Here is a 20703-nt window from a genome sequence, read left to right on the forward strand (position 1 = left end):
ACTTTCCATGTTTACATGTTCTGGTTCAACAAGGGAAATATTACCCAGTGTAAATCATTTTAACTAGTTTCTAACAATACATATCAAAAAAGCCTTTCAACCCTGGAACAGTCACTGATGAAGTTGGTATGGTAAACACGTGTCTCTGATCAACTGAGAAGTACTGCACACACTCTTTTGAGCATTTCAAATATTTAGAAACATTTTCTATGGCAAACAGTGGTGTTAGTTCTTATCTTAAAAAGGATGAATATGTTTATGTAGTGCACACTTGCCTGTGTAAGAAAAAGGAAATGTGAGTATTTGTTGTTGAATGATTATAAAGGTATTTGCTGCTAATGACAAAGGCTGTAGGGCTATAAAATTATAATTAACATTCAGAAAGTCAAAACATATGCTGTCACCACTGCAAAACTAAATATTACAAAAGTTAGTTTTAGCCCTTACAAGCATAGCCTGCCACAAATAAATATACCATTTCTGATAAGGCATACAACCTGTAATCATGACGTGGTAACATAAAATGTACACAGACAAGAACCAGGATCACATCTAGCATTCACTGTCACAGCACGTGGACACATGCATTGGCATTACCTTCTGTCAAGCTAGATTCATTTATCTGTTGTCAAATGGTAGCAGAGGTCATTCATTTAGTTTCATCCACAAATTGCCTCTGTCTCATCACAAATAGCCGTGTTTTCAATAAGCTTGAATCTGATGTCTGGCTGATGGAATGAAAGGAATAATTGTCACAACAATATATTTCATATAGTTTCACATAAGCACACACACTATCTCGGTTTGCCTTACAAGCCAGCCGGACAGCCAGTTGCTTTTACACACATCCTACTCCCACTAGAAAGATACTGGAGGCTGTGGTCAGTTGCTTTCACATGCATCCTGTTCCCACTTCAAGGATATTATATTTTTGTACACAACACTGTGTTGAAAAGTGAAAGAAACTATAGTCATAAATTGGTTTGCTATTGGATACCTACAAACCTTTAGGTATTTGATAACCTAAGGTTTCGATCATGTAATATAGACCCAAGGATTCCTACCCCGGTATTAGCCTCTTGTGCAGCAGGAAGCATAAATGTGACTGACAGAACTATCAAAGGAAATATTACCCAGTGGAAATATATATTTAACTGATTTCAAAATAACACATATTGAAAAAGCACTTTTTTCTCAAAATATTCCATGAAAAGTGGTTGTGGTCACTGATTAAGTGGATATGATAAACATGAGTCACTGAGAAATACAGCACACTTCTTCATTTCACCTGAACATTTCAGATGCTTGAAAACATTACTTTCTGAGTCAGATAAATTGTATTATTTTGAGCAATGTAAATACTTTAAATATTTTCATTGTAGCATACTGTGCAATCCCCATGCATGGTACACTTGTTAGTTTGGTACTGATTGCTGTTAAGCAGATTATAAGTATATTATATAAAGTACTAATAGGGCACCTTTATGTCAGACAGTTAGTGCTTACATTCAGTTAACCTCCCATGCAAAGGCAAGCATCACGACTAGCCATTTCTTCAGTCTTAATTGCACATTTAAAAGTGCTCATTAAACAAAACGTTAAACACAAAAGTTAACTATTTACAAACCTAATCTAGCTCAGGAATTTAGTGACCATATTATTTTAGTTACACCCTACTGCAAGTCTTAACAACTGAATGAGTGACTTCTTAACTTATATTGGTGTCTGTTAAACAGATATAAATCTTTGGTACTTTGGTATCAACATCCTCTTCAACTACAAATTCCAATATAGCATTCCATGCGGCCCATTTCCTTAAGTTCTGTTTCAGTTCTCTCAAAGTTCTCATTCTCATATTTTAAATCTCTATAATACGTTAACCTCTCATTGATTGATTGGTTTTCCATGTTTCTGAGTTACAGCTTTCTTGCCCACCATTAATATAAAATTAGCAGTACTTTATCCTCTGTAGTAAACACTATTTTTAACATTCAACAGAAACTGTGTGCTATGGTTAAATTCTCTTCCAAGAAGATTTAAAATATTCATAATTTTACACTGAAGCAATTCTTTACATTCCCAGAATATATTTTCCCAAGAACATTTTTCTGACCCATCATATCTCCAACATATGGCTCTTGTCTATGAGAATATTCTTTCAAGTCTCTTAGAGGTATAGAAATATTTGTGTAAAGACTTCCATATAACACCTTTAAATGTTCTTGATTTAGTTGCATATCTAGTAATGAAACATATTTCCCTCCACTGCTCATCTATAGTATCTTTAATTTTTCAGTAGATGCTACTTTTACCTTTGTACTGTATTGTCCTCTCTAAACTAATATTGCCTTATATGATCTTCTCATTGTTGCTTTCTGGTCTCTTATCTTCTAGCCTCAGTTATAAAAAATAACATCTACCATTTGTGGTTTAACAAATTATTTACCGACCTCTGCATGTCTTCATAGAACTCTAATATCAGACCTATACATGTAAGCTGATCAACAACATAACAATTTGTCAAGCTTTATCCCTTTTTATTACCTCATCTCATTGTACCACCTGTTCCCAAAATCTTTGTTCATTTTCCAGATATTCATGACATTCTTCCCATGTATCTTTATTTTTACTAACTAGTATAACCTATTATTGATCTGTTTTTCTATGGTGTAAGTTCCTTTAACACAAAGACTTGATACTTTTGTGTTAAGGCTGTTCAGAAATATTTTTATATTACATTTCCTAGATCTGCCTGAGATCTGCCTGTAATGTCCACATGTGATCTTTTGCTACCAATTCAAATATGTTAATCTAAGTCGCATGACCTTACATTAAGCCTCAAAATCTGGAAACCCCAAATCACATTGTTCCTTGTCAGGAATTTTTTTTCTGTTACTCTCTCCCTCATTATCCCAAATTAACTCTTTAATTTCATGTACTTCCATATCTTCCCTCTGTTGATGCATATAAGCCTAAGCTACGTAAAGAACCTATTGGATCAAACAATTTAATCACTTGAATTTTATCCTCAATGTCCATGAATACATTTCCATAGTATTGTCTTATCTTTTGAGTAGATTCTTCCCACATTTCTATAGCTGCTTCCTCCACATCCCATTTCAACCAAATCCTCAAGTAACTCATGCTGTCATGATTCCACAAAAAGGGGAAACTGTACCAAGATAGATGTTGGAGCATTGTTCATTACTATAGTCTGTTTTTTCCCTTCATTTACTTTATATTCTGCCATAATATGAATATATTTCAAATTATCAAATGTAATTCTAAGTCATGTTCTGGATTGGTAAGATATATAAACCACAAAACTGTTACTTTCTGATAATTATTTCTCTGTTTATATTCATTTATGATTGAGTGCCTTATGTTTCTTGGCTAATGGCTCTACATATAAAGAAGAGAGTATTGGTGAGGATGGACAACATTGCCTAATTCATCTTGCAAGACTAAACATGTTAGTTCAACATCACACTTCATACTATCTTGAGCTCCTTTGTAGATATTAAATATTACTGGTGTCCATGTTTGTGGAAACCTAAATGCATCAAGGAATCTCTTCATAAATTCCCAACTCACTCTGACAAATGCTTTTTCTGTATTCAAACCTATTAGTAACACATCAGTATTATCTGGTGCATCCTTTTGAATTACAAGGGTTATATTAATATGGTCAGATGTCTGCCTATCATCTATAAATCTACACTGATCTAGGTTTTTTTATTCTTGGCTATATCTTTGAATTCTTTTGGCAACATTGCCATAAACATCATCATTAATCATGATTCAGAATTGAAATATGTTTGTGACCCTGGAATAAGGAATCTTTCCCCTCCTCTGGTATAACTATCACTACTGCTACATTTCAAGTTAGAGGCATATCCCCAACCAGAAAAATGTTGTTAAAAGATACTAGTCAAACTTTTATAATTTCCTGATCCTTAATGTTCAGACTCGTGGCAATTCCATTACTAACAGGGCTTTTCCATGTATTCTGGTTTCACATTGCTTCTTTAATTTCTAGTTCCTTTATTTTTGATGTCAATACCCTTCTTTCTTTGTTAACTGAGGAAGATGCAAATCTCTGACATATATTATCTTTCCTGTCACTCTCAACACCTACAACCTGTTTATACAGTGCACTGTAATAATTCAGCATTACATTAATAATTTTTTCATGGGTCCACTTCTACCCTGCTTTTCTCATAATTTTGGATTTTATTTATAATCCTTTCAGCCATTTGTTACCTCAAACATTTTGCAAACAGTTTAGTTGCTTTTTATAATCCTTTCAGACATTTGTTACCTCAAACATTTTGCAAACAATTTAGTTGCTTTAGGTTTATTATTAATATCAGTCTATATTCATTTACTCTTGCATAGACACTATAGTGTTTTTAGTTGCTCTTAAACCTGCTGTGTTCCACTTATTATAGTGATCTTTTCTGTAAATCCCTTATATTTTTAAGCATGATAGATATCTACTGTAGCTGTTATCCAATATCTCATTTGCTTTAATTGTGACTTCAGTTTACAGGTATCTCGGTTTTTTGCATTGTTTACTGTGTGGGTTCACTTCTAATAATGATCCAGTCAAAGTTTGATTTACCCAGTCATTAAATAGCTTCCTTTTAAAAAGTAACAATGAAAAATGTTAATGTTTATCACAATACAGTTTTCTTGCTTACAAAATTTAATTTCTATAGGTTATTGTCTGACACTGTTACTGGATGTATTTTTATGGCACATGACATGTTGCAACACTAAGTCCATATTTTGCTGAAAAATGTGGATTTTCTCCTTCCTTCCTGCTTTATTTTCATTACATCAATAAAACCAAATACATGGATATATTGTATATGTATAGAGGCCATATAGGCCAGACGAAAGGGAGCATGGTGGTGATGGATTCATTAAATTATTCACGGAAAATGTTAGAAGTTTGATATGGAGGGGAAAATTAACCTGTGCATTGAAATTTGAGATTAACATTGCTTATAGAAAAAAATTATACTATGTTACGTGACCATTGGATGCAAGATTCCATAGATAAAAATTGTATGAATTTCTAATGGTGAAATCCCATATAATTCCATCCATCTTTGGAATACCAAAGTTGCATGGGGATATGAACAATCCACCCATGTACCCCATAGTAACGGCAAATGGATCCAAGACCTATCCTTTGGCATGTTATATAGATAGAAAACTTAAAACATTTTCTGACAAAAAGACACACATATTAAAAGATTCTGAGGATATTGAACAATGCCTTATTTGAAAATAGTGTTTGTCGCAAGTGATATAATAGAGCTCTTCCCTGATGTACTTCGTGAAATTGGATTAAGGTGGTCTGAGGAGGCTTTATTAAAATGGGAATATTTAAATATAGATATTAACCTTCTTACTGAATTCATGGAAACAGTATTGAACAACAGCTATAGTTCTTTGAAGGGGAATACTTCAAATAGGTGTATGGAGTAGCTATTGTGGTGGTATGTGCCCAATGCATGCTAAGTTAGTACTTTGGGCATGGGAACCTCTAGTTGTGTTAAATTCTAAATTTAATAAAAGTTGGAATTTCTATACATGTTTCCTTGATAGCATATGTATTTTTGGACAGTCAATAGAGAAAGGCTAACTGAATTTATACAATGTTTAAAAAATGCATTATGTTTTATACAGACACGGCAGGAGGATAAAATTACCTATTTGGACATTAAAATCCAATAAACTGCAGATAAGCTCTTAAAGTCCAGATTACATAGAAAAAAATGCATTTTCAACTCCTATTTAAACTATAATAGTCGACATCCTATACACCAAAAAAAAAAAAAAAAAAAAAAAATATATATATATATATATAGTAAAAGTTCAGATGGTAAGAGCAGCCCATACGACTTTTGAATACTGAGATTTTATTAAAGAATGTAAATTTGTTAAAAATGTTTTTTGATAGGGGTTATCCCCTAAAATTTGTAAAACCAGCTATGGAAGATGACCAATGTTTGGTGGTCAATGTTATTACCCATTACTGATGAAAGGAATTGACCTAAACACAAAGTTAGAAAGAAAAATCATGGAAATATTAATTTGGACAAAACTTTTTTTATGTCCTATTATTATGATTATAAATGCATTCAGGACATATTAAAAAAATATTGGGATATGTTTTCTAAGCTCCCACATACTTTGAACATCTCTTAGGAACCCACAATATTTATTTTAAAAATAGAAGGAATGTGAGGGAAGTATCATCCCACAGGGGTCTAAAAGGTACAGATTACTGTGGGGCTTGTAGTCAATGTCATTATATAGCCAACACTCCCAGTGTTTTTGTGGAAAGCCATAATAGGGAGATTAAAGGAATGTAGTACCATAATTGTCAGCATAAGGCTCTGGTATGTATAGTATGTTATAAAAAGTATGCTGCATTTTATGTGGGAAAAATAGAAAGGATTTCAAGAAAGTGTGTAGACGAACACCTTTTATGATATTTCTAGGCAAGTGGAAACTAATGCCCTTCTAAACATACTAGACAAGTTTAGGAAATAAAGTATTTTTTGTGTTAGGTGAAATAAGTCAAAATCCAGGGGGGAGATCATGGGCAACAAGGAGAGAGAATATCAAGTTATGCTGGCAACTAACCTTGGATGCAGAGACCATATCAATAGCTATTGTGTTAAAAATAAGGGCAGCAAGGTTGTAGATGAAAAGATTCTTGAACATTTCAATACACTTTGTTATATGGGTCAGTATTCAGGTGAATGAAGATTATACAGAAATTCAATCAAATAATTATATGATGCATGATAAACGTACCAAAATTTTCAGATTTATTTGATGAAATGCTTATATTCTTTTCATATGAGTTTAATGGTTGTATTGTGTTTAATATAAATACATTTTGATTTTTGGGGAATTGTTTCATATAAGCTTTACATAAAATATTTTTAAAGTATAATTATGCACTGTTAAAAGGTGTTTATGGAACATTAGCAAGTATTGTTTACCTTTGATATGTACACAAGATTTTATTAAGTCTTATGATTTTAAATAATTATATTAATAGGGGGATGGGGCATCTTTTATTAGTTTTGAAGTCGTATTTTTTGGGGAAAAGTACTAAATTAATAAAAGAAAACTGATTTATTACACTCAGTTTTCTTTGACCTTTTTGGCATATTTGGTGACAACACTCAATTTACTGCTGGTGGAATTTTCACTATGCAGGATTACAGTTTTTAGGTTTAATGTTTGATTTACCTAGTCATTAAATGTCTTCCTTTTCAAAACGAACAGAGGAAAAGGACAATGTTTATCATATAGCTTTTCTTTTACAAAACTTAATTTCTATAGGTGTGTTGTCAAACACTATTATGCTACAGATCATGTTATAGTATCATTTCCATATTGCCTAAGAAACCATATTATGCTGAAAATGTATATATATATATATATATATATTCCATTTTTTTCTGCTTTATTTTTCATTATATCCAAAAGTATTTACTCTTAGCCCAGTATCCTATTATATCTCAACCTTCCAGTGGCATTTTCCTTATTTCCTACAGTGTTTCAATCTACTGTTACTATCATACATCATTTATGAAAGGCTGTAAGATTTCCCATGATGTTCTTTATATCTTGTCTCACTACGTTTGGTGGAATATATTGTATAGCCAGTGTAATTCTTTCATTCTAGCATCCATCAACACTATACATTTACTTGTATCTTTTTCATCTATTCCTTAATCTTTAATATTATACCTTTTTAATATGAACACTTTTCTTTCACTGTCCTATTCCAGCAAAGAAACCTTCCTTACCACATTTCTTTACAAATGTTTCATTTTTTCTATGGTTCAGGTAGGCTTCCTCTAACATTATTACTTGTGCATTACTATTTTAAATATAGGTCAGAAAGTTTTCCTTTTTTTCTTGTCAATAAGTCAGTTTATATTCCAAACAAATAAATCAAATTAAGCCATAGAAAACATTTGATTTTCAGTCAATTTCACTTGTACTCTGTCTTTACAAACTGGCCCCTCATAGTCTGTTTTTAGCATTTTTTGTGCCCCTTTATATATTTTTTTAGTAGGACTGTCTCAAATGAACTTCATCTCTTACCAAAATGCACAATTCCCTATTTCCTTAAGAAAAAAAAAGACAACATATTGGCTATATAAATATTTTTTGTAAAGCTAAAGAGATGAGACACTGTACAAATAGCCATGAAAAGCTTGTTCTAATGTTTATCATTGTCATTCAAACTCTGTTGGACAGAGTGACAGCTGCTACAAATCACTTCTTCTTTTGGCTTTTCCCAGTTAGGGGTCATCACAGCACATTACCTGTCCGCTCATGATTTGCAGTAGAGTTTTTTTACTGTGTTGAGTTGCCAACCAGGCGCCCAACCTTCCACAGAAGGCACACACGCACACAATCATGCCTAGGGCCAATTTAGAGTGTCCAATCCACCTACAGCATGTCTTTGGGATGTGGGAGGAAACCAGAGAAACCAGAGGAAACCCACATGATCATAGAGAGGACATGCAGACTTCGCACGGGAGGCACCCCAGCCGAGGACTGAACCGGAGAACCTCTTGCTGTGAGGCAACAGTGCTAACCGCTGCACCACCGTGGCCGCCCATAGCTGCTACAAATCACTGATATGTTTATTTCTTCTGCAGCATTCATTTCTAAAGCTGTCACTGTATTCTTGTGTTGCTGTATAGCCAGAAATATTGCAGGTGCTGTTTTTAAATAGTCAAACTTTTCTATCAAAACACATTGACTCCACCCTTTTGACTAGCGCAGTTTATCAAAGAAAGTAAGTTACTTTTCAAAAGCACTGGAGTCATGACAGCCTGTACAGATATGACAAGAAAATGAATGCTGTAGATATTTTCTAAATGGTGGTTCTAAAATACCTTCCAGTATGGTATAATTGAAATGTATAACATTCAAATAACCTCCTTCATCAAACACATTTTGCTCTGCAGTATTTCTGTGAATATTGCTATTTAGCCTCTTTTCAGTTAACATACTACATGAATTTGCCACAACTAATTTATACAATAATGTCTATTGATTTCCATCATATAACCTATTTCATTTTACATTTACCAATCGTTTACTTTTCTTCCCCACCCTTCTATACTGTTATTAAAGAAAAAGCAACATAAATACAGTATATGTTCCCGCATTTGGTTAAATATAAATTTTATTTTTTAAGTGAAATATTGATATATTATGCTTCTATTATTACACTTATATTAATTGAATAGTTATTTTATATCTAGTCCTTAAGATTTCAATGGTTTTAAATTGTCATTCAGAATGCAGTTCATATTTTATGAATATAGTTATTATCAAGCTGCTAATGGTCCTTCAAACTTTTATTATCGCATTATTCTTTATATTATATTATCCTCAACATAATCAGGCTGCTGCTTAAATTTATCCAGATTCTGTTAGCACAATGGAAGGTCACACCACATCCTTGTATCACACTGAGTACTATATTTTGTTTTTCGTATAAATTCCTAGAGCTTGTTACAGGATATTGTTCTTTAGGTTTAAGCCTAAATAAGCCCTCCATTCCTAATCTACTGTAATTTTTTAAATTAATTACAGTTTGCTTCTCACTGTTACCTGAAGTATACTATAAAGATTTCTTTGTCTTGTATAGATCATTCTTAACCTACCTTATTATTTTAAAAAACATCTCAGAACTCAGCTGATACAATATCAGTAAGTGATAAGGAACACGATATTCTTAGTTATGAGCTTTGTTATATAGACAAAATCACTTTTAGGATATTTGGTTTTCTGGTATCAAATAATCCTATATTAAAAAAAAAACTTTTGCTTTAACATCCTGTACATGAAATTTAAATGCAAGATTGTTAAATTGTACCAAGATCTCTGATCTGCTTAACAATTTCAAGTTCTTTCCACCATCATTATTTTTAGTTTCTGATGATCTCTAAATTGTATCACTTTACATTTATTATGATTGAATTCAATGGTGCAATGAATAAGCTAACAAACTTTGATATCACTGGAAAATATAGAATTTAAAAAAACAATTATCTAATGCCTGTTTAAATGTTGATAAATCATTTACCAGTCTTACACATTTGGGTAATGAATTCCACATTCTTCTGCCCTATTATGAAAGAAATATATCTTTAACTTTGAATTGGACATAGATATTCTTGTCTAAATGTTTGTTCCTTGTACAAATACCATTTTCAGTAAAGTCAGTATCTAATATATGAGGCAATAGTTTTTCCTTAAAGGAGAACCACACCCACAAATTAAAAAGAAAAATGTTTATTTCATCATGGTTTGGTGTTTCCTACATTTATCACCACTCTGGAGCTATTTACAGGTTTTTAAATATTGTATATGTAATTCCTCAGTCTGACCACATGGGGTCTAGCATCTTGAAGTGATCCTGATTGTATAGTCTGCCTCAAGGTATCCCACAATGCAGTACTTGCCTGTAAAACATTACATCATGTAGGTGTCTTTCTTCCTAAAGCTGCTGTCACTACATTGATTTTACATGCATACAGTGCTGTCTTTCAGTTAGTTTTGATTAACATTTCATGCTATTCACTGACTACTTAAAACACAAACAGTACAAATGCCACAGAACATACTTTCATAGTGTTTTTTACTCCTGCTTCTTTTTAGAATGGCTAAATTGCAGTCTTTTATGAAGCCTGAATTGTAGTACTATGACTCATCTCCCATCCATGTTTACACCCAACTTCCCTAGCTGTCAAAGTGCTAAGGATAATTTGAGCTGTTACCTGCTGTGATTGACAGCTCACAGCAGGAGACTTGACTCGTGTACTGTTTCCTTGTTCTAACCTTTACTTTCTGTATGGGTAGGGGAAGGACCAGGGAGTTGTGACATCACAGCATGGGTGGGTTTTTAGGGTGGTCATGGTGATGTCAGTTTGAGGAGGGAATTCATCAGAAAACTACCTATATTAATTGCCCTTAATGACATCTATGAATTGGAGATTGCAGCAAGCTTTTCCAGGGTGGGATAAAAGTTTTTTGAAAGTAAAACCACCACAATATAGTAAGGTACTGCTGTAGTGGAGAGAAAGTCAATTTAAAATATTTTAAATGCTGTCTTGTTGTTTATTCATAGCAGGGACCATTCTTCTTCTTTTGGCTTTTTCCCAGTTAGGGGTCGCCACAGTGGATCACCTGTCTGCTCTTGATTGGCAGTGGAGTTTTATGGTGTCGAGTTGCCAGCCCAGCGCCCAACCTTCCACAGAAGGCACACACATGCACACACTCACATGTAGGGCCAATTTAGAGTGTCCAATCCACCTACAGCATGTCTTTGGGATGTGGGAGGAAACCAGAGCACCTGGAGGAAACCCACGCAACCACAGGGAGGACATGCAGACTCCACACAGAAGTCACCCCAGCATCGAACCAGAGAACCTCTTGCTGTGAGGTGACAATGCTAATCATTGCACCACCATGGCCGGCCTCATAGCAGGGACCATAAATATGGAAAAAAAGGACAGAGAAGTAGAGCATTTAATAATAGAATCCCGTTGTTGTCCTTTAAGGCATCTATGTAACATACAATTGTCATCTCATAGAAACCTGTAAGCCAAAAGAATACAAAGACAAATATACCAGTCTTTTTTATAGGTTAAGTTTTGACAGTGATATATCTGTCTGGTAAAGGTTTTCTGAATCCATTCCAACTTCAGTTGCAAAACATTTAATGCTCATGAAAGCCCCCATACTCAATAATAGGTCGTATACTTGTTAAACAGATTTTTAATAACACCTAACTACCTCTGCTTGATTCCTCATAAGACCATAACATTTCCTAAAAATGTTTGCCACGTTAACTTCAAAGTTAAGATTTGTATCTACCATGATACCTGGATCTCTCATTACCTCAGAAGAAACACAAATCTGATTTTCCAGGTTATATGGATATCAATTATTATGCCCAGAATGTAAAATGGTACATTTTCCACTGCTAGATCTCATACATTTTCTTGCTATCCATTCATATAGTTTATCTAAGTAAGATTGCAACAGATACCAGTCACTATTATTAGTTACAGCCTATCCTAGTGTAATATCCTCAGTGAACTTATTTAACCATACATAGTTAGATTTTGCACAATCTGATATCACTAGTCCAAATAACAATAGCTCCAAGAATGAACCCTGAGCCACTCCCCTGGCGATTAATCTATACTTATAGTAGGAATGTTTCATTTTCCTGTTTTAGGTTCTACCCATTTAGCTATATATCCAGAGTTATTGTTTTTAATCAAAGTCATTATAACTGTTTCATGGAGGATGGAGTCAAAAGCTTTAGCCAGATCCAAAAATACATCAGGGGATAGTGAGTTATCCAATGAGCTAACAGTGTGCTCATAAAAGCTTATCAAGATAGTAACACATAATCTCTCTGAAAGGGCTCCATGTTGATATATATCAGACCTAAAGTCCAGAACCTGTTTACAGGAAATCCACAGTATCCTGTCAAAGCACTTTCCCAAACTGCAAGTCAGACTTAACAGGTAGTGCTCTACCATATATCCTCTTTTCTTTTCAAAATGGGAACTGTTATCACATTCTCTCACAGTTCAGGAACAAATGCTTAAGACATATTTCATCTGCACATTTATGAAGTGCATCTAAGTACCCATTTAAATCATTAGAATTATTTTATTCTTCCCCCACCTTACAATCGTCAGTGTATTTACACATCTAAATTTTTCTGGACGTTGGTATTCCTGAAAACACCATGTTAAATGCTGTTGGGCCCAAAATGTAGCCTTGATGAACACGAGTTATGACTTTCAACAAGCATGCTGTTCCACACTGTTTATCATCTGACAGCCATTTAATAATACAATTTAATGTATAAGGATTCACATTGTCTGTCTAAACACAGTACAATTTATTCATATAATAATGTGTCAGCAGCTTCCGTGACATCAAGATAAAATACTGTACACACTTTCTATTGTTCTCTCATACTGTTAATTTTGTCACAGAACTTAGATTGATACACCAGAATTGATCTACCCTTAATAAATCTATATTGTGTATTATCAATCATTTGTTTATATAAATATTCACATCACTTAAATATTGTAATATGCATCTCTCAAAACATTTTTCAATGATTGATATAAGATCTATTGGTCTATAATTAGGTAAAATTTTATCACCTTCCTTAAAGAAGGGGACAATACAAGACCTCTTCCAGTCTTTAAGTACCAATCCATGTAACAGTAGATTATCGAAAACAGGTGTAACAAGCTGTTTCTTATTTGATACCTGCTGTTCTCTTTGTTATCTACTTAATGACCCTTGTCCATATTTCTCATTCAAGATTGTTACCATTAATAAAACTTGATGTTGATTCCACATCCTCCTGTTTATTCTAAATAAATAAATAAATGTGCATATTTGTTGTGATAACAATTAACATCAAAACTGATGGGTCCTGTAACACAGAGTATAATAAGCTTGGGATACCTTCATATAATCTTTCCTCCACATTTAAACAGGAAGCTTTCACTAACTGGAGATGATCTTGGAAGTTCAGTTTTATTAGATAAAGTTCATTTTGAAACTATCCATCTGTTAACTACCACTAATGACTCTGCAAATATAATAGAGGATAAAACTAGCTTTACTGAGGATCTTGGCAGTCCCTTGACCCATACTAAATTTAAGAGGGTTGAAAGTACAGAAAGCTCTTTAAGTAGTCCTGACACAGCAGTTCTTAGTAAATCAAAGCACAGAGCTTTAGGAAGCATAGGAGAGAAAATGTCGGATCCAAGGAAGCAAAATCCTATAAGCAATAGCAAGGATCCAAACTTTGACTGGCATCCTATAAGGGACTCTTAAAACTCTGATACCATAGTTGAGGAAATAATTTCTAATAGTGGGTAAATCCATTCTAAAACCTTCAGTTAAAAAACTATGTGACTTTGGCTCTGGAAAATTGTTCCTTTTCTTCCCGGTGTAAGAATGATTAATGTTCTACACATTTTGAGTACACTGTTAAGAAAATTCATTCTGACCATATCCTCATACAAGCAGTCACAAATGATCATCTTGATGTACCTTTAAACCATTTGAAAAGGGATGTGCTCTCTTGTAAAAATAATGAAAACAAAATTCAATCTGCATTCATCGAAATCATTATTTCTTCTAGGTGGAATGATATTTATATATGAAAGCACAATTTTTCAACATAGGGCTTCAACAGTTGTGTACAGTATACAATATTAAGATATTAGCTCATTGGGAAGCGTATCTATTAGTTCAGACAGTTCATTCATGCAAAAATACAGTAACAGAAGACTTACTATCTCTCTTGTAAGGTAAGATTAAAGGTTTTGGGACTGGTCATGTTTAAGAAATTATAAAGAGACAGACTATGGATAAAAGAAGAACACACAATAGGTATGCCCTTCTTAAGTGTTGGAGCTTCAAATTAATAAAATTGTATAATAAAAAGAAGACAACTTCATGCCTCTATAGAAAACCATCACCAAAGAGAGAAAAATCAAAACCTAATAGAATTACTAAGGAATGAAAATTAACTATATCACAACAGAATGAGAATTTTGAAATAAAAATGATTAGCCAGATCCAACATCCAAAAATACAAATGAATACTACAATTATATTGACTCAAACCTGGATTGTTAACTATTGTATTTATTTCTTACTATGGGGGAATCTATACCTGACAAGTCCTAAATTAATAGCCAATGCATTCAATCAACAGATTTAAATATTGGGAAGGGCTAGGCTATAGACATAGTGACACAACCTACCAACTTGCCAGAACAGGGAGATGGTTGTCCCTCAGTAACCCAGGAATCTATAAGCAATGCTCTTAAAAAATCATAAAAATGCAACTCCATGGATCAAGATAAAGCTCATCTATTATGTTAATTAACCTTAAACTAAAAATGGGTCTGCTATTGATTCTTCAGTTTAACAACTTGCTCAGGTCAAAGACTGTTACATGCCTTTTCCCATAAGGCAGAATTACACCTATCTGCAAAAAGGGGAAAGTTGCTGATATTAATAATTATAGATGAGTTAGTGCTGTACCCATGTCTCTCACCTATTGAGATTTTTGCAGAATGCCGAGATTCTTGACTCATATTTTTTGTATGTTCCTCATCAAAGTTTAGTTTTATAGCAAATTACTGGCAAATCATTGAGGATTGAAGTCAGAAACAATGATAGTAGGCATTTGAGTTTCAGACAATACCCTTCAGAAGATCCAGGTTAAACTTGTTATTCTGTCAACTTTTTAAGTTTATAAGTGCAATATTTAAAAACTGTCCATATGTTTGGTCCTTTGTCCCCCAATTATTTATGGCTTTGCCAAGATTTCTTGCTTGACAGGTATGATTCTACCTATTCTTAGCAGATGTTTTGAATATAGCACGAAGGATAGAGTTAGTTAAGAAAAGGACCTTAAGCCAACAGACTTTCATAAAAGTTTGTTTCACACAAACATGGTTGGATTTTATGATTGTGTTCCACTAGTCTTGGATGTTGGGCCAAAATGTGAAACAATTTTTTATAGATTTGGAAAAAGCCCCATGAAACAATCATTGGTTGGTTATAGGTATAATACCTACTGGCTGACTAGATATAGTTAATCTGTTGTCATCCAGGGGCTGTACATCTGAGCAAGTATTAGTTCACTGAAAGGTTTCTTAGTGCTTGGCCCAATACTGTTTAATCTGGTCTTTGCTAATAAATCCTACAATAAGTTGTCTCTCTCGGCTTTTCCCGGTTAGGGGTCGCCACAGCGGAACTCCTGGCTGCTAATGATTGGTAGTTGATTTTTACATGCCGAGTTACCAGCCCTGATGCACAACCTTCAATGAAGGTACACCCATTCATGCATTTCTCCACGCAGAAGACGCACTAGCTGAGGATCGAACCGGACAGCGTCTTACTGTGAGGTGACAATGCTACCGCACCACCACCACCACCACCAATGCTGGCTAAATAAATATGAGGACAACCATAAGACTGGATTTAAAGTTTCTAAAAAAATTGACCTTGTCATAAATAATTACCTTAAAGAGGTTAGCATCTGTGTGTCTAAACTAGACATTAACTTCATCCCAGACAAATACAAAGTTATGTTTTTTCTTTAAGTAAAACAACCATCTCAGTGCCTATTAAATTGAAACATGCAGTTTTAAGGGTAGTATTAGAATATAAAAAACTTGGGAATCACAGTAACAACTAATGTTTTCTTTTCTAAACATCTGGCTATCATAATTAATACTGTTTATAAAACAAGTTTGCCTTCAGAAATATCTGTACAAGGGATGTAGTCTGCATGAGCAGCTTATTCGAGTCATGTGCATGTCCAATTCTGGAATACAATAGAGCTTTTTGTAATTTCACCAAAGGACAACTTAACTGTATAGATTTTGTCCAAGGAAAGTTTACCAACAGAATAAAATCAGTAATGGACTTGTCTTAGGAAGAAATGTGTATTTCAGTTTTAACTCCCTGCACTACAGGTTATTTAGGAATATAAGGCTTTAAGAAATGAAGAGTTGAATGTGTCATCATATCACTAAAATGCACAGACATAATTTCACGTATTGTATAAAAAGTTTCAAGCCAAGTGTTAGAAAATATTTTCCCAATGTACATCTATTATTTAGAACAAATTACCTGCATCATTGCAGTAATTTTTGCATTGTTCAATAAAGCAACTTGCTCAGTCACACATTAGGCAAATGGTAATGGAATCAAGCCATCTGCCCTGAATACAGGAAATAGCTTGTTAACAGCTCAGAGCCCTAATCCTCTCTACTAGCTGGCAGTTAATGCAGTCAGCATCTAATTATACCTGCAACATAAACAGCATGAGCATAATGAGTGATGTTTCATAGTTGTGTACCATGTTGAAATGTAGTTAGCAGCACAGTAAACATCAGAAGCATATATATTTCCTTAGCAATGACAAGCACATCAGCATATTCTGCCATAGAATAGAATGCACCCAATAAGCATTATTCCACTTACTATAAATGTCTTGCTGTGGTTGTGCACATGGTATAGCCACATGAACACACATGCATTTCATACCCTTGCATTAACATAAGTGTATATCTAGGATGTGTTCCTGATAGAGTATATCAAGGCACATGTTGGACAACTGTGTTGTCCCACCTCTGTTAGACACTTTACAATATTGTTCAGTCAGGATAAAGTACGTTGGTGTAAATAAATACACCACAGCAGTAGATATTCAAATTATCACTTCTGCAGCAGCCTTGGCTTATATGAGTTATAACCTGCAGAGGATATAACAGCCAGACAACTTCCAAAACTTCAGGGCACGTTCCACATGTCCAAACAGAAAGTAAAAAAGACAGGTTTGGACATCGAGCCCTTCAGAGCTTCCATGCCAACTGAAAGGGGAGACTAAGTCCTAGAGGACATATTGACATAAAACACACAAAAACAAGGGGCTACTGCAGAAGTGTTCAACATCGACTGTTGTAAGTTTACATACACAAGTGTACTATGTTCATCATTATGGTCACTGCTGCATAACCTTGAATACCATAGCTTTAGACTGACCAGGAAGAGGAAGGATGAGGGTCTGGGAGACCCTGGAAAATGGTCCTAGCAAAGCCTGTACTGAAGCAGGAAAAGGAATCTAATTCATAGTTATTTGTAAAAAGTATGCACAGAGGACCATGTTGCTGCTTCAGAATTTGTCTACAGTCCAGCCCTTTCCAAAAAGAAATAGATGAAGTCAAGGCTCTGGTAAAGTGAGCTCTGACTCTCCCTGGAATAGTTTTCTTGTGGTGGGAATAACAAAAGATAATAGCCTGAGTCAACCATTTGGAAATGGTCCTCTTTAACACAGGCTGCCCCTTTTTCTTACCTGCACAAGAAATGAACAACTGATCAAAAGTTCTGAAAGATTTTGTTCTATCAAGATAGTACCCGAGCTGTCTGTGGACATCCAAGGTATGAAGTACCCTTTCTCATTTTTAGGTTATGAAAAGAAAATATGGAGATGGATAGATTGTCTTAAAGTGAACTTGGATGCCACTTTAGGCATAAAGAAAGGATTAGTTCTGAAAGAAACTCCATCTGTGTGGAAAATTAGATAAAGCTGACACACCATAAAAACTTCAGCCTCAGATACTCGTCTTGCAGAAGTCAGAGCAATGAGTTAAATTTTCCATGTTAAGAACCTCAAGTCAGCATGATAGGTAGGTTCAAACTGAGCAACTGTTAGCTTCTGTAAACAAAGATAAGATCCCAAGAAGGAGCCACTGGTTTTCTCAAAGTCTTCTTATGGCATAGCTCCTTTCAAAAACATTTTAACAGGAGACCACATTGAAAGAGGAGGATCCACTTACAGACATATTGAAATGGCCAACAAATGAACTTTGATATTGAAATAAGACAGGCCATAGGATAGTAACTCCCACAAATACTGTAAAACCAGAGAAACAGTAGCCTTGAATGGGTGACATTTATTTTGTTGGCACCAAGTAGAAAACCATTTCCATTTGCTAATATATGATTTTATAGTAGCAGGCCTTTTTGTCTCCATTAATACCTGCTGCATGTCCTCGGAAAACAGGTGCTTAAAAGGTATTAAGACAATATCATACAGATAGTCAGTTGCAGTTGCTTGGTGTCATGATATAGCAAACACCTCTGATCTTGTCTGAGTAAATCCGGACTGTGAGAAAGCTAGTGGTAATTGTCCATGACTAATTGCCTCAGCCAGAAGAGAATCAAATAATTTTTAGGGAGTTGTTCTGAATCTTCAGAAGTAGCCTAGATATCCATGGAAAGGCATACAGGAGCATTCTTATACAAGCAAAGGAAAATACATGTGTTTTAAAGTCTTGATTGCATGGAGTCCTGGAACAGAATTTTGTCAGTTGATTGTTGAAAGAGGAGGTACAAAGGCCTAACTGAGGAATTCCTACAAATCAGGGATCTTTCAAGATCTGGTCTGACTCAATTTTCACTCGTGAGGGTCTGTCCCGGTCCTGCTTGGCTGATCTGCTACACAGTTTTGCTCTGATGGAATGTAGGATGCCTGTAGAGTGAGAGTGAGCTGTAAAGCTGTATCCCATGCTAATATGGCTAGTCTGCATAGTGGGTAAACTCTTGTTCCTCCTTGCTTGTTTATGTACCACATCACTGTGGTATTGTCTGCAAAGACTTCAAGAGGTCTCAGGAACCACAGATGATTCAGATCACTTATAAGAGCTAGCATCTGTTTTATGCTTGTATGTTTTGGTCCGTCTTTTATGTCCCAAAGACCTTGCAATTTTCTGAGTCTTGATTGACACTGTTCCCCAGCAAAGTCTGAAGTGTCTGTTGTGACTACTTTGGAGCAGGAGGGGAGAAAAGGAGACCTGGATTCTGAGAAATTTGCTATCTCCACCAATTGATTTCCCCTTTGAAAATCCGAGAAATGGAATTTGAAAAGACAGTGGGTGTTGATGCTGGGATCAAAGAGATTTCAGAAACCATTGCATCTTTCTCATGTGGAGTCTTGCAAGAAGTATTTTGAGAATCATTGATGCTATGAGACCCGGAATCCTGAGATATTACCCAGTTGACTCTGATATATATATATATATATATATATATATATATATATATATATATATATATATATATATATATATATATATATTTTTTTTTTCAAGAAAATGAAATACTTTGTATGTCCAGCAGGCACCCAGAACCCCAGCCTGTGAGGAGGGAGAGGAGTCAGAAAGGACCTTTGAATGATCTCTTGGAATCCCAGACTGTATAGAAAATCTTTGACCTGAGAGAGAGGTTCTTGACACTTTGAAACAAACTCTTCAGAGGTAAATCATCTTAATATGAAAAAATGTGGATACCCTGAACCTTCAGTAGGCAGTCACAGGAAGTAGACACTTTGTGAACACACTTGGAGCAGTGGTTAGTCCAAAGGATAAGGCAGACACTGATAATGTGATCCAGACATAGAAAACCTTAGGTGACACCTGAAACCTGGATGAATAGGAATGCAATGATAACTGAAATGGGCATTTTTCTTGCACCATCATAAGCTAGATCAGGAAAGAAATGTCCAGAATTAGTCTCCATGATTTTTCTGACCATACTTAACCCTCTGTGGAGAAAAATGTCTGCTTTTATTTCCCTGCCCTTTCATGATCTGCTTCTAGAGGCTTGTTTTTTAACTTCTTTTTTCACTTTTTTTTTTTTTTTTTTTGCAGCAAACCTTTCTTTCTCTCTCTCTTCTTTCTTTGTCTTGATGATCCTTTGTATGCAGTTAAGGTCCTGCCCCTCCCTCCCAAGTATTGTTTGTGCAGTGGTCCTCTCCTACCTTCTAATCCTTAATCTGATTGTGTTCATTTCTCTTCCCCTCTTCCATCTTCATTCCACATACACATACACCTTAACCTTTTTCTTTTTTTTTCCCCTTTTTTGACTGCTCTGCTCTGATACTGTAGCCTGATGCTGTGTATTGTGTCTACTGTGTCTCTGTCCTTTGTTTATACCATTCTTCTTATCTCTGTTTATTTAGTCTTGAATTTTCCATCCACACAGTGTCATTATAATCCAACTTTCTCT

This window comes from Protopterus annectens, chromosome 3.part0 (assembly GCF_019279795.1).
Source record: "Protopterus annectens isolate FY-2018-M chromosome 3.part0, PAN1.0, whole genome shotgun sequence".
Classification (NCBI taxonomy): domain Eukaryota; kingdom Metazoa; phylum Chordata; order Ceratodontiformes; family Protopteridae; genus Protopterus; species Protopterus annectens.